An 18,368-nucleotide genomic window follows, 5' to 3' on the forward strand; every position below is an offset into this window, starting at 1 on the left:
GTGAGAGAGAGAGAGAGAGTAAACACACCCCAAAACTCCAAACACTTACAGAAAACTGCCAAACATACCCAGACACCAACACACATACCTAGACAATACCAAACACACCCAGACACCGTCATACACACCTAGAAACTACCAAACACACCCAGACACTACAAAATACCCGCAGACACTACCAAACACATAGACACCACCACGCACACCCAGATACAACTACACACACAGACACCACCCAACACACACGGACTCCATCAAAGGCACACAGACACCACCAAACACACCCAGACAGAAAGACCAGTTTTCCATGGTATGTGTCCAGATGATTGTACAAAATGTAAACTGTACCCTGAACATTGTAAACGCTGAACATTGAATCCTGGATGTGACCAAAAACATCAATAAAGACAATACAATATGGCTGTTCTTACAACCAATCACTTCTATGTTTCTCCCTCAATTGTGTACTGATTACATATTGTGGGAACTGGTCTCCACCCCACTCTTTGATGATTTGCAGGATTTGCGCCTCTGCTCACTTGAACTAGTACGTTTTTCTTCACAACTTTGAGTTAACTGAAATTATTGTTATGAATTTAAGCAGTTTGATGTTATTTTTCTTACGTTTGATACATGACAGCCACTGAAGTTAATACAGAATGTTGTGTTAAAAAAGTAATAATTGCTTCGATTTGTTGCTCAAACACTAGAATAAAATTGAGTGTGATTTCAATGAACAAAGACCCTGTACTCTTTACATATTACTGTAACTCCAAACACAACCACAGGTTAAACACACCAGCATCTCCTCCTTTTCATACACAAACAGACCCACCAGCAGGTCACACCGAGCCTGAAGTTTCTGCTCTGTGGTTCTGTGGAAGAGGTGTGAAGCTGCGCTGTGGTTCACAGTTCACGTCACCTGAGGATGCCGCATGTCGTGGGTGTTTGTGAGGCGTTAAGGAAACGTGAGACACATCCAAGGTCTCACTTTTTCAGTGGCAACTTTTTTCTTTTTTTTAAGCCAAGTTCAAGAGCTTGAATGCCTGTGTGGTAGCTCAAGACAGTACCTGGGTAGGTTAGGGTGGGACCGAGTGTCTGGCCATGCAGCCAGGCTGCTGTAGAGATGTAAGGCTATATGGCTGTAGGGCTGTAGGGCTGTAGCCAATTTTTTATGTTTGGACACAGATTGTAGTATTTGAACTTTGTGAGCGCAATCAAAGCTGTGTGATAATGTGGCACATGAGAAAAGAGAATGGCTTTGATATCTCTTTGATGTGTGTTCTTCTATCCGCTTTTCCTTATCCGCTTCTTCTATTCTTCTTTATTAATACTGACATGCACTAAGCACGCAAGAAACACTCCTTCCACCAATGCACTTCAAGTAACCAATTCATAACATTCCTCAGCTTCCCTGTGGAAGGCCCATGTTATTCATGAGCAGCTGCTTGGCAAACACCACATCCTGAACCCTCCACGCATCCTGGAGCCTCTGTCCCATGCTTCCTGGAATCAGTTTATTCAGCTCATTTAACCATGGCAATTCAGGTATGATCATGTGCTCATAGGTACACAGTACAAGTGTGACGGGTGTGATTGTTGGAACTTGAACACTCCCTTTATGGTAATGTCTCACAGCTATCCAGCACCACATGGGGGGGGGGGGGTGTCCTGTGCACTAAATAAAGAGCGTTTCTTCTGCTGACCATTTTGGATGACAGAAAGTGGGTTGTGGCCTGACAGCCCTTGTTTTTGAGAGGAGGTAGAATAGATACTGCGATTGTTTCAGTGAGTGCTCCTCTCTGAGTCAGAGAGTCTGCCGCAGACCAAGTCAGGAGACGGGCAGGGCTGTGATCCTGGATGCTCTTCCTCTTCAGAGACAGCATGTTCTTCAAGGCCAGCAGGCCGGGTTTTTCCACAATGTTAATTAGTATTTGTTCAGCCAACACTGGCTGGCCCCAGAGCATTACAGTATAACTGCCTGCAGTCTGGACTCTAAGCCCACTCATCCTGGTCCTGTTTATCCAGAATATCTAATGAGACACTGTGATGCATAAGCCACACAAAGAGGAACTGACAGGTGTGCTTTGGTCATGTGATCTTTGATAGGGAAGCTCTCACTGCTGCCAGCTTTACCCTGTCTGCCCTTACATCTACATGAACACGTGTGCATTTGTGAGTGTGCACAGTGTGTGTGTATTTGTACATGAGTGTGTGCATTTGAGAGCGTGTGTATACACACACTGTCTCATGCACACACACACACACGCACACGCACACACACACACACACACACACACACAAACACACACACATGCACAGGCACACCCACACACACACGCACACGCATATACACAAATGCATACGCACACACGCACACACACACACACACACACACACACACACACACACACACACACACACACACACACACATCATACACATATACTCTCTCACAAACTGAGTGTGCACAGCGTGTGTGTATTTGTACATGAGTGTGTGCATTTGTGAGTGTGTGTATACACACACCGTGTCATACACACACACACACACACACACATACACACACACACACAGAGTTACTCCGTGAGCCCTCTGCTGTGCTCTTGTCCTGATGTGTATTATTTGGCTGCATAGCTGTGCCCCGCGCCGTTTGGCTCCAATCAATCAGGGAGGCCGTCAAAGCGTGAAAGGAAATGGAGCCACTTACAGCCTGCAGCGCCAGCCCAGCTTTCACAGCACCCTCCACACACAGTCAAACTGCCTGAAAGTCACCCCATCCTGGAGAACCCCCCCCACCACCACCACCACCACCCCTCCGGGAGGGATGTGGTCAGCTTTCCCCAGGCACGTTTCACCGTGCCCAGGCATTAGCGCAGGGTGATATCTCATCACTGCCGTAAATTAGCCCGGGCAGCGGGCAGACGCAGAGCGACACTCAGCCACCGAAAAAGGGACTATTATGTGCTGTGGACAGGAAGGCATCAGCAGGCTTTTAAGAGCTTCCTCTAAGAGTATTTACACTCAAAACACAGCCATCCCAGCAACCCTCAGCACGGCACACAGCTTCATTACCATGGAACTGCAGTGTAAAGTGCCAGGAAAAAGCCGTAGATACATTGTGTGGATGGATAACGTGTAATGTTGAAAGAACATGACTGATATCCATATAATGTTTCAGGCTTTTAACATTTCCTGTTTTGTGTTTGGTAACAGGATCTCTTCAATGCCATTTTCCCTCTTATCTCTTTTTCCCGTGTAATAGCACACAATGTTTATTAGACAATTCGCTCAATCATTGTTTACAGAAGGTCTCGGAATTAAGTACTGGGAAACTGCAGTCAGTCAGGTCTGGTGAATGAGTCTGGAGATTATGTCTGCATTCCCCACTTGGATGGGTTTGCCTTTCATAACCTGTTCCTGACAGCCCCAACATGCAAATAAGCCTCAGAATGCGTGTGTACCAATGGTATCGGGAGTGAGAAAGGACGCTACCATCGTCCCCAGACGCACCCTGTCGACAGCCTCTCTAATGCGAATGATGAAAGCACATGGCAATCACCCAGAGCCCTGTGAGGAAGACATGTCTGCATGCGAGCCAGGTGAGATGCCAGCCAGGTGGAGATTTTACAGGAGCAGAACAGAGGCTCTGTATGGTGGCACTGTCATGCTGAGAGGAGGGGAGGAGGTCTGCTGCTGGGAGCCTGATTCGCCACAGAACACTTTCAGAAAAGCCCTGGGACCCACGGTAGGGCTCAGCTCAGCAGTTTGGCCTTGAGCTGAGACAAACAAGAGCCCCCCAGGGAGATGTGGAGCCCCTGAGAACCGCTGGGTGCTGCTCAAAGCTGCTGGGTAATACTCAAAGCCGCTGGGAGCTGCAGGGAGTCACTGGGAGATTCAGGGAGCCACTGGGAGATGCAAAGAGTCACTGGAAGCCCCTGGGAGCTGGGCTTAGCAGGCAGTAGGTAAAGAATTGAGCACGGAATCTGTCCACTGAAGTGTTCGGAGGCGAGGGGCCTGCAGCATGGCTCACGGGCTGTCTTCTCCCCCGCTCCATAAACAGCACTAATCACACAGCCATTTCCCCTGTGGCCAGGCCAGCCTGTGGTGCTAATGGGATTAACATCCTGGTGTGTAATCACGGGGATCGCAGCCTCTCCCGCAGATGTTTATCTGGCCCAGGTGCTGAGAGAGGACTTCCCCGTTCCCACCAGCACCGCGCTTGTTTGGGAACGGACCTCCGAGCGCCGTGCGCTCTTCACACTTACAGCCTCAAAGTGCAGGTTTCCTGGCAGGAAGCAGCCGCAGAAGCAACACCATCGAAAGGGAGGGGGTTCCTCTCTTGCGCTCTCAGCACATACACCAGCATCTCCCAGCATGCTCTCCTCCGTCTGGCCAGCCACTGAGCCCCATAATAAATAACACCTCATTTTCACTGGAAACCTCTGGAACAACCGCCTCAGACACTACAGAGGAAATGCCAACCAACAGCCCTGTGCTTCACCTGCTCAGAAGAGAGGCTCTGGGTCATCCAGTGACTTTTTTCTAATCCCAATGCCGATTAGAAGATTCTGTAACTGTGAAAAGGCCGGGATAGTCATGACATCGTATGTGCTATATCGACAGACACGCAAGCCCAGAGGCTGCGATGGACAGTGGAAGGGCCGCAGCTCTAATGGATGTTGGGTCCACAGGGAGCAGAGTGGGAATGGACCTCCAAATGCACATTTCTCCTGCTGTACCTGAAGTGCCAGAGGCACTCACATCAGCATCATGTGATGGATGGCATCACTGCAGCATCAGTGGGAGGGGGCTCTATTGAATTCCATGTCAGGGCTTTTAAAGCACATTTCTAAAAGTGGGTGGTACACAGGAAGAGGGGTATCGATTACACATTGTAATAAATAATATAACATATGATATACTGTAGTAATAACATGACCAATAATATCGGAATTGTTTCAAATCACTTCTGTATTTTGATAGAGTTTACTACAAATCTCTCCAAAGGCTGATTTTCACTTTTTAAACTGTTTGGACAAAAACTTTCTCTATTCATGCTTGTTGTGCTCAATGCAGCACAGTATGTGCTTTTGAGTTTTAGTGCCATGCAGTCAATCTGATGCATAAGACAAGGTGTTTCTTGAGAGCTTCTTGCTATATTCTTTGGGCCTGATCACATGGCTTTCTGGATTGAGAATGCTTTAAGTATCCCACCCGTGGTAATCCTGAACTTGATAGCTCTGTTGAAATCCAGGTTATGCTGTATATTTACTGTAAGATTTAGGTGGAAGTTTAGCCAATAAAACGCTGCCCTCCCACAGTCATCAGGGTCTGAAATTTAGCACCCCTGGGCACAGCGGTGTGTTCACTGCTGGTTTCTGCTTCTGGGAGTTCTCGATTTACATCTTTGTGCAGTAAGAATGCATTTTTAATTCCAGAGCTGATCACCCAGTGAAATCTGAGTGTAGTCCTGCATAGGCGCAGGTGTGGCAGTGCAGCCGGGTCCTGCAGGGAGCAGCTGGAGGGGGTGTGCAGCCGGGTCCTGCAGGGAGCAGCTGGAGGGGGTGTGGGCTGGTGAGGAGCGCAGAGCCCAGCAGAGGAGCTCCGTCTTTGATGGTTTGTTTTTTCCTGCGCAGTTCTGAGTCGTGCGTGATCCCCCGTGCGAGTGTTGGAGCGAGAGAGCCGAGAGGACAGAGGGAGCATTGTTCTCCACGCCCCGGGGGACCCCGACGGTTCCGGGTTACCCGGGTTCTGCTGATCCAGGAAACGCGCCTCACACCTTCCAGCACCCGGCTTCACATGACGCTCCTCCGTGTCGGGTTACTCGGAGTCAATGCACTGAGCTCCGGGCCACACTTCGGGATTTGCTTCGGGATGTACAATTTCATAACCAGATGCAAGACACATGGTTGTCTCATGAGTTGTTTCATGAAAAATCTAAATACTTGCCAACAGAAGCCACTACAGCAACAGTAACAGTAATGTGTGTATGTGCGTATGCATGTATATGCGTGTGTCTGTGTGTGTGTGTGTGTGTGTGTGTGTGTGTGTGTGTGAGACAGTGAGAGAGAAACAGACTGAATAATACCAAAATAGTTTGTTGTCCATTTAATGTCTTGAATGGCCCTGTATGAATTGGAATACACTATGATGTGTAAGTATGGCTAAACTGTTTTTAAATGTTGATAAAACTGGCTACAAAAGGCACTAAAAAGTTTATCTATAGTTATGCAGAAAAGAAAAAAGTTAAGGCATTTATAATGATCATGTGTAAAACATCTCGCCTCAGTTGGTGGGCTGAGGGCTTCCTGTGGTGGATCCTATGGAGGTTCCTATGGACACCGCAGAGCTGTCAGGGATTCCGCTTTACCAGGCCTCTGCTCGATTCCCGCCTGAGATGAGTCACCCCACTGTCGTGGTAAAGGCCAGTGATTTGCCCGGACAGCACGAGGTAAGTGGAAGCGTCGTCTCCACAGCAGCACAGCCATTAGAGTCTCCTGCACTGACAACAGCCACTCCAGAAGTGCCAACTCCCTCAGGGTCTGCCCCCCCTCCAGGGCCTGCCCGCTCAGCGCAATGAAGTGGAAGTGGTGCTGGGGTAGCACCTGGACACCCACCTCCAATTCTACTATCACCCCTAAAGGTGAGCCCCAGCAAACTATAACACCTGACCCCGCCACAGTTCTGAAACCAATGATCATACCTCAGTTTTTAACTCAGTTTACCTCAGCACCCCAGTTTATAGGTCAGTTTGATTTATAGTCTGATTGGTCATGGGATAGACACCACAGAAATGCTGTGTTACAGGTTATAAGGTTATTCTGAACTGCACTTGTCAACTTTCATGGATCCCACATTCAAATACCACATTTACACCTAAGTCAAATACACACATTTATATCACAGTCAAGTGCATTTACAGCACAGTCAAATACATGCATTTACACCAGTCAAATACAGCCACAAAGTCTCTTAATTAGACCATGGCTGGACCCCATGACTGGACTCCAGGTTATCTTAGTTGCACTCACTCTGTTTAATCAACCTGCCACAAAACCCTGGACTCTACAAAATCAAACTAAATTGCCAGATTAAAAGGAATTACAACGCCAAGTATTACTGCAATCATCATCATGTTTCCCCCTCAATCATTTGGATACAGCCATCCTGCTTTGCCTGATTAGCCAAAACAGAACATGCTGTAGCCAGGGGCTGAATCACCTCTCTATTTCAGTTTTTTCACTTTATCAGAGGTATGAAACATTAGCTCTGTGTGTGTGTTGGAAACAGTAAAACAGATTAATTTAGACCCTCTGTTCTCTGTTGGAAAGGGAAGGGAACAGGGAAAGCACATCATGTTCCAAGGTAAAGAGATCCATGCCCACCTCACGGCCTCTGTGACTAAGAAAGCACTTATGATAGAGTGGAATTATTCATAAAGCATGCTGCCGCTGTGTGCAGTTTTGGCTGCTTTTGATGTATTAGTATAGCGCTCACTTCTTTTAAATCCCGGTCTCGCTATGGACAGCTTCTTCAACCCAGTCCTTCAGACGGGGCCTGAAGACGCACCTCTTCAGACTCTACCTGGACTGACCCAGCACACAATTGGTGCCCCCCCGCCCATCAGTGCTGTCGTAAATTGCTGTGCTTTTTAAATTGTGCTTTTAAATTTGTCTCTTGTTGCCGCCTTTACCCTGACCCTCATTGCGCCGTTTGAAGTTGTCGAAGTCCGCCGTTTGAAAGTGTATCGTATTAGTTGCCCTATAGGCTGTAATTGTACAAATCTAATAGTACTGTGTCCTCAAGCAGACACTGCTCTCAGCTGAGAACTGTCTCATTGTGGAACTGTACACATCCTGTCCCCGTACTGTCGCTATACTTGCTGTATGCACTTTTGTAAGTCGCTTTGGATAAAAGCGTCTGCTAAATAAATAAATGTAAATGTAAATGTAAATCTCTTATTATAGTTTGTTGGGTGTTATAGTTTTAGTGGGTGACTCATTTCAGCGATGACTGTGTTCAATCCCATTTAAACTTCCATTAGCTGGGAAAATCAAATGAATTCGTGAAAAATCTGCAGAAGCCAGGCAACACAAATTGGCTATACCTCTAGGTTCAGCCAGTCAAGTACCCTGGCAGGTTTGGCCAATTGGGTGTACCACAATGCTCAGCCAATTATCAACACAGCCATTTCTGCCAATAAATTAGCCCAAAATGTTCAACCAATTAGCTTCACCGCTACAATCAGCCAATGAGTTAGACCGTGTTTAGCCAATGTGCTCTCTGTCTTTGCCAATCCCAATTAAAAATGGACTCTCTTTCAGCCTCCATTCCTCCCCAGACCCTGACAACAAAGGCACTGGTTAAGCCCACCCCAGGCTGGGGTTTCTAATAAGGCATGGCTTGGCAGATTCATTATTTGTGTGTCAAAGTAGAGAAATCTATGCTGTTTTTGAATGCAGGGGGGAAATCCAAGCACATAGAGATAGATCACTGCACTGGAAACAGATGAATGGTCACACAGTGGATATGCAGATGACAATTCCACCCAACAAAGAAAAATCAGTTGTGTTCTGGAAGCAGTATATCAATGTTCTTAGGATTTGGGCAAAGCCAGAGAATGGTTTTCAGTAGTCCTTCACTGCAGTTTGCAAAATTGTAATGAAATAAGTATATTTACCCCTGCAAAATATTTGAGAATAGCTTCCTGTTCTATCTCATGTTTTGAACCTTTCAAAGGCATTGATGGATGCCGGTTATAATCATGAATATTGATGGGTATAATATTGTGGATTACTGATATATTGTACAGTAACAGTCCTGTCTTCCCTGCCAAGACTGAATGATATTCTTTGCCATACCACATTAAACTGAAACCGGTATTAATACTCCCAGAAATACTATCTGCTATATACATAAAGGCCATTTGGTTTGTAGTGAGTCAAGCTCAAAATAGACATAAAAATTCAATAATTCAACAAAGTAGGGAGAGTCTTATCATCTTAAAAAGAGGAGCATCTTGCAGCTCGATGTGGAAATGCTAACAGACTCACTCCAAACCTTAGAGAATAGAGGAGTCATGTGGCTGAACAAATATTTGTGATGGATGATAGCTCTGAGGGACAGACAGTCTTGCTTGCAAGGCCACTCTTTGAGAACAAAGGACCGCATTGTCAAGCTCAAAACTAATACATAAGAAGGCTTGCTTTTCCAGGCAGTTTTCAGTTCCTTCTGCATGATAAGGAAGAAAATGTTCCAAAGCAAACACATATTGGAAACACAAGACATAGTCATCCGGTTCCATTTGGCAGCAGGAGATATTTTGTGATTTATCTGCTCAATGATGTGTACCAGCGGCAGGGACACAAGGATCCCAAAGAAAACCTTCATCTGAAATCTGAGCTGGAGCAGCAGGAGCACCTGTGTGGCTTTTTAAAAACGACCTCAGAAACAAATGCATGTCTCAAGCACTGAGGCAGTGTTCAAAAATGCCCAATTTGCTTCTCAGAGTCACACAATAGGTCACCTAATCTGCAAACCCTGTGACAACCTGAAGGCTTTCAAAAGCACAAGGGACAGCAGACAGGGATAGGTGGCGATAAATAAGGCAGACAGAGACTAATTGTGAGAGCATTGTGCGGGCGACTCCCCTGTCTGGCGAGAGCTCGTCTGCCACGGTGAGCGGTCTCCATTAAAAGGCCATTTGCATTTTGATGAGATGAGCTAATATCCATATCGCTGTATCCCAGACCCTGGCGGAGGCCCTGTGGGAGGCCAGCTCCTTTGTGGAGTGGAGGTGGCCCTTTGCTGAAAGTCAGGGTGTATCGGTGTGGCTCTGTTCAGCTGTTTTCTGGAGTGATGAGAGAATTTTAAACCCTTGCGGTTCCATTTTATCACAACCAGCGTTCTCACAAGCAGTGTGGCTTTAGTAACACAAACAGTGAGATTGTTACATCTTTGCACTGTTGAAATCTATAATTTAGCATTGGCCCAAACTGCTCCAAACACAATCACTGTTATTACGTTTCCACAGAGCAAAGGTGAACACAAAATTTGCTCATAGATATATGATAGGTAGAACAGTCTGACACATGGAGAGCAGAAGTTTCAGAAATGCTACTTTTGAAAAGCCAAAAGGAAGGCCCTCCCTTAGAGGGGAGAGTAAAAAGAGAAGACTGGAGGGAGAGGGAGAGGAGAGGTAGGTTATTATCAGGTTTCCCGAAGCCTTGGCAGGATGTCTTTCACACTACACCACACACACTTATGAGTGTTGAGGTACAGGGCAGAGAGGGGAAGAGAGGCCGAAGACAGAAGGGAGAAGCACAAGAAGGACGAACTGCACTGAAGTGGCACTCATTTAGGCCTGTTTCCAGAATCAATCAGATTTGGCTTTGGTGGTGATATCTGTACTTACTCTGTTCAAATGCTCATGTGATAGCCACAGAGTGGGCCCCTGCAACAGATTGCTCAGCGAGATGCTAATACAGCACTCCATTAGGCATGAAAGAGTGTGGCTTGATAAAGTGTGGTCTGGAAGTGCTGCCATCTACTCTCATGGATGGCCACATGGCCCACATGCAGCCTGGTTCCTGCTGGCGCCAGGCCGAGGAGGAGCGTCTCTCAGCACGCTGTGTGTGGCCCTGTATTGTGAAGGGATATCTGGATCACTGAGGAAACAGAGCAGAGACACTCTGAAAATGGAGAAGCAGCCATAGTGCACAGATGGTCCCCAGGTGTGAGTCATGCTGCAGTTCTGGAACCCCCTCATACACTGCCTCATCCAGAGAGGAACCCCTTCAGATGCCACAAGCAGGGCTTCCGTACTCACATCTTACTGCATGTTAAACCAATGTAGTGATTTAGGCTGAGCTCCCAAAGGCTAAGTGAGAGGGAGCAGGACAGCACCATCAAAATGGCTGCAGTCTGAGACTCCAACCGCCCCACACAAACGCGTGCTTAGAGCAGCCAGCTGCATGATACCACCCCGCACACAGGTGCGTTTAGAGCAGACGATAGCATGACTCCGCCCTGCACACACACGTGCTTAGAACAGGTGTCAGCATAACTCCACCCCACAGACACGTGAGTTTAGAGCAGCTAGAAGCATCCAAGGTGACAACATTGCTGAATGCAGAGAGAAAGCAGCTGGAGCAGAAAGCTGTGTGAGGATCATGTGACCACAGAGCAGGATCTCTGTGGCCACCATATCACCATGGGCTGTCAGCCATGGCTATCACTTGTTACACGCTGTCAGAGCTTCACAGACATGTCCTGATCTCTGTAAGCCAGTCAGAAGGAGCCTGGCTGGCATGGGCTATCCTGCCTTCTCTGGCGACTAGCCTGGTCACATGACCAGAGCCTCCGATCGCCGGTCTGAAAGGGATTCATTCTTGCCATGCTCCCCTCATGTAGAGTGTGTAAGGAGTTATGCCACAGCCTTCTCCTCCATCCTCACATTAAGACTGCTCTCCCCTTCAAATGCCAAGCAGACCCAACACATGCAGTCAGCATGTGATTAACCATGTCTGTTTATCCCACTCCACGTGTGATTATCAATGTCTGCTTATCTCACCCAACATGTGGTTAGCCATGTCTGCTTATCCCACTCTGTGTGTGTAATTAGTCATGTCTGTTCATCCCACTCAGCATGTGATTAGCCATGTCTGCTTGTCCCATCCTTGTTAAAACAGTCCTCATCATACAGAATAAGACTTCAGACCATGAGTGGATTTGGGACAGAATTCAATCCACTGTCATTGTGCTTATAAAGGCATCATTAGTCCAGCAGAGCATGTCTAGCTGTCTCAATACATAATAATGCACATAATCATATGGCTGAGTCTATGGGTCACACACAGGCAGTGCACACTTTCCCTAGTCCTCCCACCTGGGGCTGAGGAACAATATCCACACTAACCCTCTGCCACCCATTCTGCAGAACACTGTCTTATCACTGCAGCACCACACCAACCCAGACCAAACAGGATCTTTCATTTCAACAAAAAGAGAGCATTTAAAAACAGTGCAACTACAGCGGAGGATGCATCAGTGAAAATAGATTAATAGGCGAATGATTTCCCAATCCCACCTGGAGATGAAATGCCTCCTATTAACTATGCATTAGCCAGGCAGGCAAATGGAGTGATTTCAGTGTCCAGCCAAGTCCATTATTTCAGTAAATGAGTGACTAATGCAGTCCCACTTTAATGCTGGGTCCAGGGGAGGGATGCTGCAGCCTGACCAGGTCTTCAGGGCTGTCCACTCAATGTTTTACAGCCAGCACAACCAGCTGTGTGATGCTCCTGGTGCTCAGAATGGTAGGTTTTCCTGCATGAGTAATGGGCTCTCAGAGGTGGTGCATCCATGCAGCAGGAAGAAGAGGCCCTCTATACTGTGACTGCAGTATGCTGTAAAAGCATGATGGATTTGTAACAGATTTATTCTCAGGAGCCAAATCTCCAAAGTTGTGCCCATCAGTAACTGTGACTTCTGGTACCCACACACCCTCCCACACCATCCTAACCTCACACCCTCTCACACCGCCACGCCCTGTGTGTGTGTGCGTGCGTGTGTGTGTGCGTGTGCGTGCGTGTGCGTGCATGCCTGTGTGTGTGTGTGTGTGTGTGCGTGCGTGCCTGTGTGTGTGTGTGTGTGTGTGTGTGTATGATAACACTGTGATCACAAGAAAAGAGAAGCAATTAGCAGAAGAAGCAAATAGCCTATGACAGGATTTTCACAGTGCGGAAACAAACAAACCATGATCTTTACCCCCTCACATACAGTCCCGGCACTCTGTGTTTTTGGATTGGCCGGTGTATCTCTGAGGCAGGGTTAGAAACAGTCAGCCCTATCAGGTAACCTTCAGACCACCACCACATCTTCCACATGTGATTCATTAACATGCCTGACATTTCACACACTCTGCATTTACACCTACACCTACATTACCTACACCGACACGCTACATTACAGTTACAGCAACACTGTATTACTTTCTGCACACAGCTGGATGCTTGCTGCAGTGATTTAGGTTGAATAGCCTTTTTACAAGGCTTCCCCTACAGGTCATCCACTGGGATTCAAGCCTGTCATCTGCCTCCAGGCCCACTTGCCAAACTTCTCTGCCGCACAGAAGGGTAGTGGAGCAAGTCACCAGGGCAATGGAACCGAGTCTACTTCGGCACAGAGTGGACAATTACATTGATTTGGCCGAAGGTAATGGATTAAGCTTTAACCTGCTGAGCGAACACGCCAGGTGACGAAATGATGCCAGGGGCAATTTGTCCCCGCCAAAGCACAGCTCCATCAGTCAATCTCCCAGATCAGTGCTCAGAACTGAGGCACCTGCCAGGGGAATGCGCCCACGACCTATTGGTTTAGTAGCAGTGATGCGTGGAAATTGTCTCCAATTAGGCCTTGCTGCTTTTCTGTTTATTCTCTAGTACACCTGGCCCTTGGCCGAATTGCTCCTTAAACTAAATGGAAAAACAAAAGCAATATGTTGTTTAATGGTGACACCACAGGCAGGTGGGTGGATAGAAAACATACGCTTTTTTGCATGCGTATGTTGATTATGTACCATATATGCTATTTCAGCTTACATCTACTGTAATAAAAAAACATGCCACATTGATTACTTTTTTTTCAGATTCTGCAATTATTTTTGATCATGGAAAAATCAATATTTCTTAAGCAAATTAATTACATATACTTCGGCTTGCAAAGATTCTTTCAGGTCTCATTCATTACATTACATTATTGTCATTTAGCAGATCCTCTTATCGAGACAACTTACAAAGGTTACAATTTTATCCCTTTATACAGCTGTATATTTACTGAAGCCATTGTGGGTTAAGTTCCTTGGCAAAGGTACAACAGCAGTGTTCCAACAGAACCAGCAACGTTTTGGTCATGAGCCCTGCTCCTTACCACTATTCTATGCTGCAATATATTTCAATTTCCAAAATGAAAAAAAAAACAGCAACTGAATGCCTTTGGTTTTACATTACATTATTATTTTCATTTGTTACTTGCCATTTCATCAAAGACTGCAAAAATCATTTCAGGAATCCCGCTCACGCCTCCACCTGCTAAGAGTGTGTGTTTGGAGTGGGGATCGAGAGCAGAGATATTGAGGCAGTGTGGGCCAGCTCTGATGGAGATGAAGTGCCATGTTTCATACACAAACATTATCTATCTCCCCCTTTCTCCCACCCACTCTATCACTCTCCATTCCTCCCCCTTCTACCCTCTCTCTTTCTATCCCTCTCCCCCCTCTCTCTCCATGACTGTTGCAGTTGGTGCACTGGGGGCATTACTCTAGATAAAGTAAACCACAGAACAGTGTCCATTAGAGTTCACCATTAAGCCCCCACAGGGCTGTGGGACCCGTGCTGCTGGTGACCATATGAGCTGATCATTCTGCAGAGATCAAACGCCTATCCACACTGTTCTGTGTTCTGATTCATTCCATCCTCAAGTATAAAAATCCCATTCGCCAGCTCCTTTTCATGTGAGTTGTTCATGTGATCCATCCTCCTCACTTCCTCTTTGTATTCTTGTTTATGATGTGCAAATGAGAGAGTCATCAGCAGGGACAACATCAGCCCACGGCCAGGTGCAGCCCCTTTATCACACTCCAAGCCAAAGGCTTGTATCCCTATACCCTCGACAATGGCAACACTTTTACTGTATTAAACTTCATCAACTGAAAATATGTTATTAAGTGTATAATCTTGTCATGGAGACCCTGGTGTTCATGGATCCTGTTAAATGAAGACATGCTCATTACCACATGCAGGTAACCTCTAATGCGACCTTTGCTCATTACTACGACCTTCACTGAACACAGGTAACCTTCACTGTGACCGTCACTGTAAAAGTGCAATATATCAGATTGCACTTCATTTTCCAAAATCATTTTCCAGATTGCACTTCATTTTCCAGTGAAAGCACACTGATGATTTTACTAATGACATCCTTTACATTGCTCTACATTTAATCCATCATCCTGGTGGACTGGTGAGAGCACCTGGTGGCTTGACAGGGCATTATCAGGCCTTATTGGATGCAGACAGCAGTGAGAAAATTGTGCTGAATGTTGTTTTTCTTGTGTTTTAAGTCTTATGCAGTAATGTGCTGTTCTGATATCTAATCAGTCCAGTCCTGCATACTTGACCAGACTACTTGTTACTTGTCATTCTCCACTACACTGTTTCAAAGAAAGTGAAATTGTTAGCTAGAGAGAGCAAACATGAATCCCCAGAAAGGGTCAAATGAGGGAGACAGTGTTTGTGGTTGCAGGGAGCACTGCATGCTGGGAAATATCAGTTCCTCTCCTGTCTCCTGTCTGGGCTCTCAGCTCAAGGATGCCGCCTGGAACCTGAGAAAGCAAGCACAGCCCCAGAGCTCTGTCACCATGGCAACCCCTTTGTGTCTCTATCTTTCTCTTTCATTGGTGCTTTATGAGGCAAAGAATGGGGGAGGAGCATTAGAATACTGATGTGATGCTCCACACGTTTGTGCATTTGCTCTGCAGACCGTGGGCCCTTTTTTCATCACTTCCCTCTTGCAGCTGAGGCACATCCTGCAGCCCTTTATACATCAGCAGTTCAGGGTGGGGGTGTAGCAGCTGGGTCCCAACCTGGGCCTGGCATTGCCCACTGGCCCAGTTTACAAACAGTCTCCAGCCTGCAGCATATCCAACAGACTAAGCGTTTAAAGACACACACACGCATGTGCTTTCACATGCAGCCACAAGCGCACACACACTAATCACTGACATGGGTAGGAAAATTTACCCATGCAGAGTTGAAGCAGAATGGAAGCAGAACTGAAGCTAAAGGCTTCTTTAGAGAAAGTGACTCAAAATCTGTTTGATCCACCAGGCAGCCCAAGAAAGCTCAGGCAGTCAGGTCTGCAGGTGTTCCAATCAGGATCTTTGCTTGTGCTTTTGAGACTAAACTAGTAGAAACAATTCCATTCTCTGTCAATACACAATTGGCATTGCTGTTATGTCTATTTGTTGTAATAAATCTGTTTTTATCAGCTGTTGTTCTTATCAACATGGAATATTTGGAAAGTCTTTACAAATGTTTGATAAAACAACATAGATAAATGTTTTGGTCTGAAATTCCTGGGCAAGATGAATTATGTGGTTGGAATGCAATCTGCTGACCCCAGTCCACCCCTGCTTGACCCAACATGAGGCAGTGTGGGTTGCCTTCTGCAGGCGGTCTTTGGAGCCTGCCACCAGATTGGGATGCAAATCGCTTTTATGTGGTGGATTTTGTCGTATAGATTTCAAATGTTGTGAGAGTGTAGATGGAAATTTCCTCTTTACAATTCCTGCATTTGTAAATATCATAATAAAAACACTCTGATAAAAGATTACCTCAGCCAGGACATGCCTACAGGAGATGCCTATGGCTAAGCTGTGGCATTTGCAGGGTTAAACCCAATTTGTTGCTGCCAGAGTGACCTGGCTGAAGTCACAGACGAACCACTCTCCATGGAAACCGTGTTCAATATTGCCATGACAACACACTTTGGAGAGTGAAAAAAATACAACAAAAAAGGATAACAACGAAAGGGGCAAGACAGAGAGAAGAGGTGACGTCTCTGGTATTATATTATAATATCATCCTGACCTCGAACCAGTTTCCTGCCTGTTCGCAATATAGCCGCTGTGAGTGTGGTGTGTTTGCTATTGTTCTCAGCAAAGCAGGTGACAATTAGGGCGTAAAACACAGCAATTACATTTGAATTGACACAGTATGGAGCGAGTGCAGCTTAACTGCATGGCTAATTAGTACTGCGACAACTAGCTTTTCTACAATCAGAGGCAAACAGTAAAACACATTGGTTGTTTATAGATACTAAAAACCTCATAGCTTTATAACACGAGAAAATATATGGTAAGAAAAGAACTTAATGTACATATATATTCAAGTGGTATATACTTGAATATATATTGGTATAACATTTAAAGCTATACCAATATCATGTCTTTAGGATTATATTTTACAGCATGTGGAACTCAATGCTGTTACACCTCCAGCATGGTAGATGGGTTACCAGATGCTTTCACATGCAAGTCTGGCTATTATTGAGACAAAAAAGTTCAGTTACCATTTCATTACAAAATCAATACCAAAATAGGCCATGGTAATTACATATATATGATATAATGCTGAACAAAATCAGATGCAGTTATATTAATTATGAAATTAATGAAATTTATGGAATTGTTCTTGCTTAACAGAGAAATGCTGTGATGGACTTATGGTGAATAATCCTATGAACAGTCTATCGCTTTGCTTTGAACAGATCTAACACAGATGTGAATGTAAAACCCAATCAAATTATCTCCTTTTAATTAATTCTTAGTCTTACTCCATTGTAACAGAAGATTTATGTTATTAGTATGCAAGTCATAAATACACTGCTACAATTTCTTTTAGTATGACTTTCTCAATAAATAGTTTGTTAACATTGTGTAAGCAAGTTCTAAACAGGTAGTAAATTTTGGCCAGCATAAATATCTTTGGTCAAGAAGTGAGAGAACTATATCAAACTGCATCATGTATTCACAAATTTGGAAAACTCTAAACAGCAAACAAGCTTTTTAAATAAACTGATGAATCACAATCTGACCCATCCATTTAGCTGCAGAGAAATAATTCTAGCAAACAGCACATGAATTTAACACTAAATCCAACTGACACATCTGGCAATCTTGTGTAAACAGGACTAAATTTAGATAAATGATTTGACCCAGTTATTCAATGGAAACATGTAAGGTGACTTTGTAGGGCGGGTGTCTGATGTTCTGTAGGGGAATTAAAAGCATGGTTTCCTATGAATTATGATTAAAAAGGCAAATCACACAATCCAGTCAGTACATACGTGAGGGCCCTACACATGACAAAATTCGGGAAATAGTCTCCATTTAAGGGCTCAAAGCTACAAAATTAAAAAAAAAGGAACAGAGTGTTAAGAAGGGCAGCCCTGTATGAAGGTAACATCTCATTCTTATGTTGACTCTTTTCTCTAACTGGCTCTCAGCCTCAAAATGTAGACTGTGGTGGGTGCAACTTCACTTTGCTCTTTCACTGTACCCTTCCCACTAAACTTAAAAATTAGGACATACAGTATAGTATCATAGGCCAAATAATAGCCCTTAAGAGAAATCTGAATGCTTACGCGCTGAATTGCGTTCCGTGTCATCTCTCAAAAATCTGAGCTCATACATGAGCCAATCCTAACAGCCAATGTAAAATGACCACTCAGCCCTCTGCCCACAGCTGCTTCCTGTAGAACCATAATCCAGCTTTACAGAAACAGATACAAATTCATATAAATGG

This window comes from Megalops cyprinoides, chromosome 7 (genome assembly GCF_013368585.1).
Source record: "Megalops cyprinoides isolate fMegCyp1 chromosome 7, fMegCyp1.pri, whole genome shotgun sequence".
NCBI lineage: Eukaryota > Metazoa > Chordata > Actinopteri > Elopiformes > Megalopidae > Megalops > Megalops cyprinoides.